Raw genomic sequence first — 9,677 nt, forward strand, 5'->3', positions numbered from 1 at the left:
TATGCAGAAATCGCTCCGGCATTTCCTGGTTGTTAAAATTCAAGTAGTTTTCCTAATTTCAGTTTATGTGACAAAATAAGCAAGTAGTGTAGAGAATCATTGTACCATCTAAACCGCTGTGAAATCTCTTTTCCATAACCAAACAGATTGTATTTCCAGCTGTTTGAACCTGGTGTACAAAACCTAAAGTAAAAGAGGAAAACACAAAAACTTAACAATGGGAAGCATAGAAATATCGAGCATAGAACCAATCTACCGCTTCTTAGACTTGCTTTCTATGACAATGACTGATCTATAACTCATATTACTATGTGAATTTGATCGGGGTGCCCCAAAAAAGTCACATATAGCAGCATTAAATGGATTGACTTGGTATAAAAAGGGATTTGTCCTAGCTAATAAAATGATAATAGGCTACACCGGAATCGTTTGAGATATGTATTTTTTATTAAAAGACCAACAATAACAGATACAAGTATGATGCATCATTTTTACAACATTTCCTATGCAAAGAAAAAAATAAGGATATATATTTATACAAAATGACAAAAGATTTGGGAGCATAAAAAGAACAAACAACTAATACACAGAAAAGTACGGGTGGAAACAAGAACAAGCAATACAACTTGAAGAGCAGATTAAAAACATTTCTTTGCTAATAAAATATATTCTATCAGGTAAATGCATGTACCATTGGATTTTCAATGGTCCTATAGGACGGTGAGTTTAGGTTCAATTCACCTGGACACTTGGGGACAGCTTTACAAAGAGCAAATCTCTTTCTCCAGATCGGTAGATACTACTGTTTCTGAAATGTCCTTGTAGGACAATGTACATGGAGAGCAGTGAAAAACAGTGATACAGTATACCCTCATACACACTGCTCTGTGTCACTGTAATGTTAACGGATAGCACCGTTGGCTTAGCATCAATGTAATGTTAACTGCTAGCAGTTAGCGCCTTTGGGTTAGCATCACTAATGTTAACAGCTAGCACCGTTGGGTTAGCATCACTATAATGATAACGGCTAGCAGTTAGCACCGTTGGGTTAGCATCACTAATGTTAACAGCTAGCACCGTTGGGTTAGCATCACTTTAATGATAACAGCTAGCAGTTAGCACCGTTGGGTTAGCATCACTGTAATGTTAACTGCTAGCAGTTAGCACCGTTGGGTTAGCATCACTAATGTTAACAGCTAGCACCGTTGGGTTAGCATCACTGTAACGATAACGGCTAGCAGTTATCACCGTTGGGTTAGCGTCAAGACAGACGCTTGCGCTTGGTCAATGCACTTAAGTAACTAAGTGCTGTAGGAGACCATGGTTCAATTCCCTCCACCTCTACCAAGCACCTCCATACAGTAAGATGGGAATGGAAACACCCAAAACCCAGACCACTCCTAATAAAGACAAATGGGCTGCATCTGGAATGGCACTTAGTGCACTACTTTTGGCCAGCGCACTATGGGTAGTAGTGCACTACTTTTGACCAGCGCCCTATGGGTAGTAGTGCACTACTTTTGACCAGCGCCCTATGGGTAGTAGTGCACTACTTTTGACCAGCGCCCTATGGGTAGTAGTGCACTACTTTTGACCAGCGCCCTATGGGTAGTAGTGCACTACTTTTGACCAGCGCCCTATGGGTAGTAGTGCACTATGTAGGGAATAGGGTGCCATTCTGGACAGTGGAGTCTTCAGTGAGGGGATTTTAATAATAAGCGATGCTGTCGGTCATTACAGGGAGATCTGATCTCCCCCCTACTTCCCTTCTGTCCTCCTCTAGCCCAAAACCATCAGGACCACAATGATCATATTCATAGACACAAACACTCATACACTTCCACACACACAGTAAGAAGGCTTAAAATCCTGCATTTCATAAGAGGAGTAGAGTATTCAAGAAAGTACTGACTGACAGAAAGGGGACTTGGTCCTACTATGTACATAGCCTGACCGTGGCAAACATTTCCCTTAAAAAAATAAACAAAACAAAATCTGCTTTCCCCAAAACAGTATCCTCTCCACCTGACAGCAGTATGTCTCCATCGCCGTGACGACATCAGGAGCAGAGCATATAATGCTATACCATCCCCTTTCTACAAAAATACTTGGTAGCAAAATAGAATCTACATTACAAAAGAAAGGGGACGAGTGTGAAAATAAGCATGCATTTGACTTTTTCTAGATGTATATACAAGTGTTTTTTGGGGGTGAGAGTAGCACCCCCTGCTGGATCTGAGTGAGTACTACATCAAATAAACGGTGATGAAACAACCGTAATACTACAGACCATAGTTCATAGTTCAGGTTCAACTCTTACCCACAGTTATCACATCCAGGGGAAACCATGGAGTCCTAGAAAATGTGCAGATTGAGACGGGTATCAGCCAAGGACGGGAGCATGGCAACTGGTGTGTGTGTGTGTGTGAGAGAGAGAGAGATCAGACTAGGTAGCTTTTAACAAGTGATAGTGCACCTCTCAGGGTTTTCACATCAGCACCATACAGTCTTGCGTGGCGTTTCATTACAAAATACAGAACATTACACTTCTGTAGTAAAATAGAGATGAGGAAGGAACACTCCTGTATCTACAGTCCAGGATACATAGCTTAATCCTAGGTTCTGAGAACAACAGCTGACTGGCAACACTCTGCAATGCCCATAAGCAGTCAATAGTCACTTATCCAAAATGGACACTAAGAATTGCCCCTTGAAATATGTTTGCCTATATAAATTATTGGATCCCAGAATTGGAGATTTCTTGTAAAATGCAGGGGCAACGTCGCTCAACACGACCATTGCCATGACAAAAGTTTGTGTCAAGGCCTCCCGAGTCGCTCAGCGGTTTAAAGCTTGAGACGTCACTGCAGACCTGGGTTCGATCCCAGGCAGTGTCACCAACGACTGTGACCGGGAGTCTCATAGGGCAGTGCAAAATTGGCCCAGCATTGTCTGGGTTAGGGGAGTGTTTGGCCGGTGGGGCTTTATTTGCCTCATCGCGCTCTAGCAACTCCTAGTGGCGGGCCGGGCGCCTGCAGGCTGACCTCGGTAATCAGTTGAACAATGTTTTCTTCGACACATTGGTGCAGTTGGCTTCTGGGTTAAGTGGGCGGGTGTTAAGAAGTGCGGCTTGGCGTGTCATGTTTCGGAGGATGTACGGCTCGAACTACGCCTCTCCCGAGCCCGTTGGGGAGTTGCAGTGATGACACAAGATCGTAATAGGATCGCAATTGGATATCACAAAAATGCAGAGAAAAAGGGGATAAAATACAAAAACAATTTTTGTAAAGTTCTAATTTTGTCAAATGCTATGGATAATCAACCCACTTTCAGATGTATTGAGAAATACACTGCTATGTCAAACTCCTCAGACAGTCAGAGGATATCTGGGTGACAGTACAAATCCACAAGCCAATGGTCTCTGACTGTGCGGGAAAGAGTTTTGGCGCGCTTCAAAAAAGACGGATTACAAACACGATCTGCACTGTTCCGGGACAAACTGCTGGGAAACCAGACCAGGGGAATGGACAGACAGGAGGACATCGACCTCGCCTAAAAGCTTCTTACTAGATTTCCCTTTACACACTACTCAGAAGTGGCAAGGGAGGAACATATTTCATTACGACAAATTCATATATTTTCAATCAGCTAACAAATGGGCGGCATTCTACAAATTTGCAACAAAAAGACAATGAAAAAAAGCACCTAACCATAGAAACAAACTCCACTGAAATGTGTAAAACTTCATGTTATTCTAGCATGCTATATAAAAAACAGTATCACTCACCATTCCGAAAATACCCAATCTAGTAATTATCTTGCACCGCTACATAAACATATGTACAACTAACTACACAATGATAACAAAAACAGAAAAGAAAATGGAGGAATCTCATGCCTTAAAATCTCCCATACTACAGCGGTGTTGGCACTAGATGCCGACATATTAAACATGTTCAATTAAAAAAAAACGTCTATGACAGAGGCGATAACAACGCCGTCCTGTTTTAATGCACACGCCCCCTTTTGCCACAAACATGTAAAAAAAAAAAACTTTAAAAAAGTGCTGTCAGTTGGTGTGGAGAGTATGTCGCAGACGAGGGTTGGGGAGAGTATGTCGCAGACGAGGGTTGGGGAGAGTATGTCGCAGACGAGGGTTGGGGAGAGTATGTCGCAGACGAGGGTTGGGGAGAGTATGTCGCAGACGAGGGTTGGGGAGAGTATGTCGCAGACGAGGGTTGGGGAGAGTATGTCGCAGACGAGGGTTGGGGAGAGTATGTCGCAGACGAGGGTTGGGGAGAGTATGTCGCAGACGAGGGTTGGGGAGAGTATGTCGCAGACGAGGGTTGGGGAGAGTATGTCGCAGACGAGGGTTGGGCTTTCTCAGCCTACAGGCTCTTCTTCCAAAAACTCAAAGCCTTCTCTCAATGCCTGCCGAACCCTTTCTGACCCTTTAGTTGATGTGTCTATTTTATTCACTGGTGCTGTGACAGAGAGGGTGGGAAGAGTATTCCTACGACACGCTGGAGCAGCGGATGCTAGGGGAACCCATTTGCATGAGCACCTTGTCCAGCCACTGCAGGGGGCCGTTGAGGTGCAGCTCGATCCAACAAGGGGTGCTGGTCACGGTCTGTCGCCTGGGTAGAGAGACCGAAGAGGAGGAGGAGACATAAGAGACAGAGGATTGTTCACTGCAGTACACAATCAACTAGGATATGGATTCTACCTGTATGACAGTGACAAAGACTCATCCATTTTTGGTAGGTTTTCAACACAGTTTGTGAGTTTGTGAATAAGACTTGCATAACAACAAATTGGTCGAGATGTCTGCTGTTTTGCCAACCCCTTAGATCTGGAACCAGGCTAGTGTAGACTGGGCAGTAATACTACAGTGATCTGGAACCAGGCTAGTGTAGACTGGGCAGTAATACTACAGTGATCTGGAACCAGGCTAGTGTAGACTGGGCAGTAATACTACAGTGATCTGGAACCAGGCTAGTGTAGACTGGGCAGTAATACTACAGTGATCTGGAACCAGGCTAGTGTAGACTGGGCAGTAATACTACAGTGATCTGGAACCAGGCTAGTGTAGACTGGGCAGTAATACTACAGTGATCTGGAACCAGGCTAGTGTAGACTGGGCAGTAATACTACAGTGATCTGGAACCAGGCTAGCGTAGACTGGGCAGTAATACTACAGTGATCTGGAACCAGGCTAGCGTAGACTGGGCAGTAATACTACAGTGATAAAAAAGAGGGAGGGGGTCTGAAGGGACAAGGAGAGCACACAACGTCCCACCCCCTCCCTCAGTGTCTCCCTCCCTCCCTCGCTCTTCCGCCACCAGGTTTCCAGCCTCCCTCCCTCCCTCCGGGTCTCCAGCCTCCCTCCCTCCCTCCGGGTCTCCAGCCTCCCTCCCTCCCTCCCTCCGGGTCTCCAGCCTCCCTCCCTCCCTCCCTCCGGGTCTCCAGCCTCCCTCCCTCCCTCCCTCCGGGTCTCCAGCCTCTCTCCCTGTGTGTCTTCCGCCTCCCTCCCTGTGTGTCTTCCGCCTCCCTCCCTGTGTGTCTTCCGCCTCCCTCCCTGTGTGTCTTCCGCCTCCCTCCCTGTGTGTCTTCCGCCTCCCTCCCTGTGTGTCTTCCGCCTCCCTCCCTGTGTGTCTTCCGCCTCCCTCCCTGTGTGTCTTCCGCCTCCCTCCCTGTGTGTCTTCCGCCTCCCTCCCTGTGTGTCTTCCGCCTCCCTCCCTGTGTGTCTTCCGCCTCCCTCCCGCCTCCCTACCTCTCTGTGTGTCTTCCACCTAGCCTCCCTCTTCCAGCCAGCCTCCCTCTTCCAGCCAGCCTCCCTCTTCCGCCTACTCCCTGGCTCTGTGTCTTCCGCCTCCCTCCCTCCCTCCCTCGCTCGCTCCTCCCGCCTCCCTCCCTCGCTCCTCCGTGTCTCCAGCCTTCCTCCCTGCCTCTGTCTCCATCCTCCCTCCCTGCCTGCCTGCCTCCCTCCGTGTCTCCAGCCTGCCTGCCTCCCTCACTCCGTGTCTCCAGCCTGTCTCCCTCCCACCCTCCCTCTGTGTCTTCTCCCTCTCTCTCTGTGTCTTCCACCTCCCTCCCTCGCTCCCTCCAGCCAGCCTCCCTCCGTGTCTACAGCCTCCCTCCCTCTTTCGCCTCCCTCTTCCGCCTCCCTCCCTCCAGCCTGCCTCCCTCCCACCCTCCCTCTGTCTCTTCTCCCTTTCTCTGTGTTTTCCGCCTCCCTCCCTCGCTCCCTCCAGCCTCCCCCCTCCCGTGTCTCCAGCCTCCCTGCCTCTCTCCCCGTGTCTCCAGCCTCCCTCCCTCCCTCCAGCCTCCCTGCCTCTCTCCCGTGTCTCCAGCCTCCAGCCTCCCTGCCTCCAGCCTCCCTGCCTCCAGCCTCCCTGCGTCTCCAGCCCTGTCTCCAGCCTCCCTCCCTGTCTCCAGCCTCCCTCCGTGTCTCTCTCCGTGTCTCCAGCCTCCCTGCCTCCCTCCGTGTCTCCAGCCTCCCTGCCTCCCTCCATGTCTCCAGCCTCCCTGCCTCCCTCCGTGTCTCCCTCCGTGTCTCCAGCCTCCCTGCCTCCCTCCCCGTCTCCAGCCTCCCTCCCCGTCTCCAGCCTCCCTCCCAGTCTCCAGCCTCCCTCCCAGTCTCCAGCCCTATCTCCAGCCTCCCTCCCTCCAGCCTCCCTCCAGCCCTGTCTCCAGCCTCCCAGCCTCCCTCCGTGTCTCCAGCCTCCCTCCCTGTCTCTAGCCTCCCTCCCTGTCTCTAGCCTCCCTCCGTCTCCAGCCTCCCTCCCTGCCTCTGTGTCTCCAGCATCCCTCCCTGCCTGCCTGCCTCCCTCCCTCCCTCCGTCCGTGTCTCCAGCCTGCCTGCCTCCCTCCGTGTCTCCAGCTCTCCCTCCCTCTTTCGCCTCCCTCTTCCGCCTTCCTCCCACCCTCCCTCTGTGTCTTCTCCCTCCCTCTCTGTGTCTACCCCTCCCTCTCGCTCCCTCCAGCCAGCCTCCCTCCCTCCCGTGTCTCCAGCCTCCCTCCCTCCCGTGTCTCCAGCCTCCCTCCCTCCCGTGTCTCCAGCCTCCCTCCCTCCCGTGTCTCCAGCCTCCCTCCCTCCCTCCCGTGTATCCTGCCTCCCTCCCCTGCCTGTCTCCTGCCTCCCTCCCTGCCTGTCTCCAGCCTCCCTCCTGCCTGTCTCCAGCCTCCCTCCCTGCCTCTGTGTCTCCAGCCTCCCTCCCTGCCTCTGTGTCTCCAGCCTCCCTCCCTGCCTCTGTGTCTCCAGCCTCCCTCCCTGCCTCTGTGTCTCCAGCCTCCCTCCCTGCCTGCCTGCCTGCCTCCCTCCCTCCCTCCCTCCGTCCGTGTCTCCAGCTCTCCCTCCCTCTTTCGCCTCCCTCTTCCGCCTTCCTCCCACCCTCCCTCTGTGTCTTCTCCCTCCCTCTCTGTGTCTACCCCTCCCTCTCGCTCCCTCCAGCCAGCCTCCCTCCCTCCCATGTCTCCAGCCTCCCTCCCTCCCGTGTCTCCAGCCTCCCTCCCTCCCGTGTCTCCAGCCTCCCTCCCCTGCCTGTCTCCTGCCTCCCTCCCTGCCTGTCTTCTGCCTCCCTCCCTGCCTGTCTCCTGCCTCCCTCCCTCCCTGTCTCCTGCCTCCCTCCCTCCCTCCCTGTCTCCTGCATGCCTCCCTCCCTCCCTGTCTCCCTCCAGCCTGCCTGCCTCGCTCCCTCCAGCCTGCCTGCCTCGCTCGCTCCCTCCAGCCTGCCTGCCTCGCTCGCTCCCTCCAGCCTGCCTGCCTCGCTCCCTCCAGCCTGCCTGCCTCGCGCCTGCCTGGCTCCCTCCAGCCTGCCTGCCTGCCTGGCTCCCTCCAGCCTGCCTGCCTGCCTGCCTGCCTGGCTCCCTCCAGCCTGCATGCCTGCCTCCCTCCGTGTCTCCAGCCTGCCTGCCTCCCTCCCTCACTCCGTGTCTCCAGCCTGCCTGCCTCCCACCCTCCCTCTGTGTCTTCTCCCTCTCTCTCTGTGTCTTCCGCCTCCCTCCCTCGCTCCCTCCAGCCAGCCTCCCTCCGTGTCTCCAGCCTCCCTCCCTCTTTCGCCTCCCTCTTCCGCCTCCCTCCCTCCCTCCAGCCTGCCTCCCTCCCACCCTCCCTCTGTGTCTTCTCCCTCTTTCTCTGTGTTTTCCGCCTCCCTCCCTCGCTCCCTCCAGCCATCCTCCCTCCGTGTGTCCAGCCTCCCTCCCTCTTTCGCCTCCCTCTTCCGCCTCCCTCCCTCGCTCCCTCCAGCCAGCCTCCCTCCGTGTCTCCAGCCTCCCCCCCTCCCATGTCTCCAGCCTCCCTGCCTCTCTCCCGTGTCTCCAGCCTCCCTCCCTCCCTCCAGCCTCCCTGCCTCTCTCCCGTGTCTCCAGCCTCCCTGCGTCTCCAGCCTCCCTGCGTCTCCAGCCTCCCTGCGTCTCCAGCCTCCCTGCGTCTCCAGCCTCCCTGCGTCTCCAGCCTCCCTGCGTCTCCAGCCTCCCTGCGTCTCCAGCCTCCCTGCGTCTCCAGCCTCCAGCCCTGTCTCCAGCCTCCCTCCCTCCGTGTCTCCCTCCGTGTCTCCAGCCTCCCTGCCTCCCTCCCTGTCTCCAGACTCCCTCCCTGTCTCCAGCCTCCCTCCAGCCCTGTCTCTAGCCTCCCAGCCTCCCTCCGTGTCTCCAGCCTCCCTCCCTGTCTCCAGTCTCCCTGCCTCCCTCCGTGTCTCCAGCCTCCCTCCCTGCCTCTGTGTCTCCAGCATCCATCCCTGCCTGCCTGCCTGCCTCCCTCCCTCCGTCCGTGTCTCCAGCCTGCCTGCCTCCCTCCGTGTCTCCAGCTCTCCTCCCTCTTTCGCCTCCCTCTTCCGCCTTCCTCCCACCCTCCCTCTGTGTCTTCTCCCTCCCTCTCTGTGTCTACCCGTCCCTCTCTCGCTCCCTCCAGCCAGCCTCCCTCCCTCCCGTGTCTCCAGCCTCCCTCCCTCCCGTGTCTCCAGCCTCCCTCCCTCCCGTGTCTCCAGCCTCCCTCCCTCCCGTGTCTCCTGCCTCCCTCCCTGCCTGTCTTCTGCCTCCCTCCCTGCCTGTCTTCTGCCTCCCTCCCTGCCTGTCTTCTGCCTCCCTCCCTGCCTGTCTCCTGCCTCCCTCCCTCCCTGTCTCCTGGCTCGCTCCCTCCAGCCTGCCTGCCTCGCTCGCTCCCTCCAGCCTGCCTGCCTCGCTCCCTCCCTCCAGCCTGCCTGCCTCGCTCCCTCCCTCCCAGCCTGCCTGCCTCGCTCCCTCCCTCCAGCCTGCCTGCCTGCCTGGCTCCCTCCAGCCTGAATGCCTGCCTGGCTCCCTCCAGCCTGCCTGCCTGGCTCCCTCCAGCCTGCCTGCCTGGCTGGCTCCCTCCAGCCTACCTGCCAGCCTGCCTGCCTGGCTCCCTCCAGCCTACCTGCCAGCCTGCCTGCCTGGCTCCCTCCAGCCTACCTGCCAGCCTGCCTGCCTGGCTCCCTCCAGCCTGCCTGCCTGCCTGCCTGGCTCCCTCCAGCCTGCCTGCCTGCCTGCCTGCCTCCCTCCCTCCCTCCTGCCTCCCGCCTCCCTGTCTCCTGCCTCCCTCCCTGTCTCCTGCCTCCCTGCATGTCTCCAGCCTGCCTGCCTGCCTGCCTCGCTCCCTCCTGCCTCGCTCCCTCCAGCCTGCCTGCCTCGCTCCCTCCAGCCTGCCTGCCTGGCTCGCT

General features: G+C 55.3%; 1 pseudogene; it reads right to left on the minus strand.

Annotated features, from left to right (window-relative positions):
- Nucleotides 1-3,279: 3,279 nt before the first annotated feature.
- The window catches only part of LOC115183291 (mothers against decapentaplegic homolog 3 pseudogene), a 16,748-nt pseudogene continuing 10,350 nt past the window's right edge, over nt 3,280-9,677 (minus strand).

Source organism: Salmo trutta, unplaced genomic scaffold (genome assembly GCF_901001165.1).
Source record: "Salmo trutta unplaced genomic scaffold, fSalTru1.1, whole genome shotgun sequence".
Taxonomy (NCBI): domain Eukaryota; kingdom Metazoa; phylum Chordata; class Actinopteri; order Salmoniformes; family Salmonidae; genus Salmo; species Salmo trutta.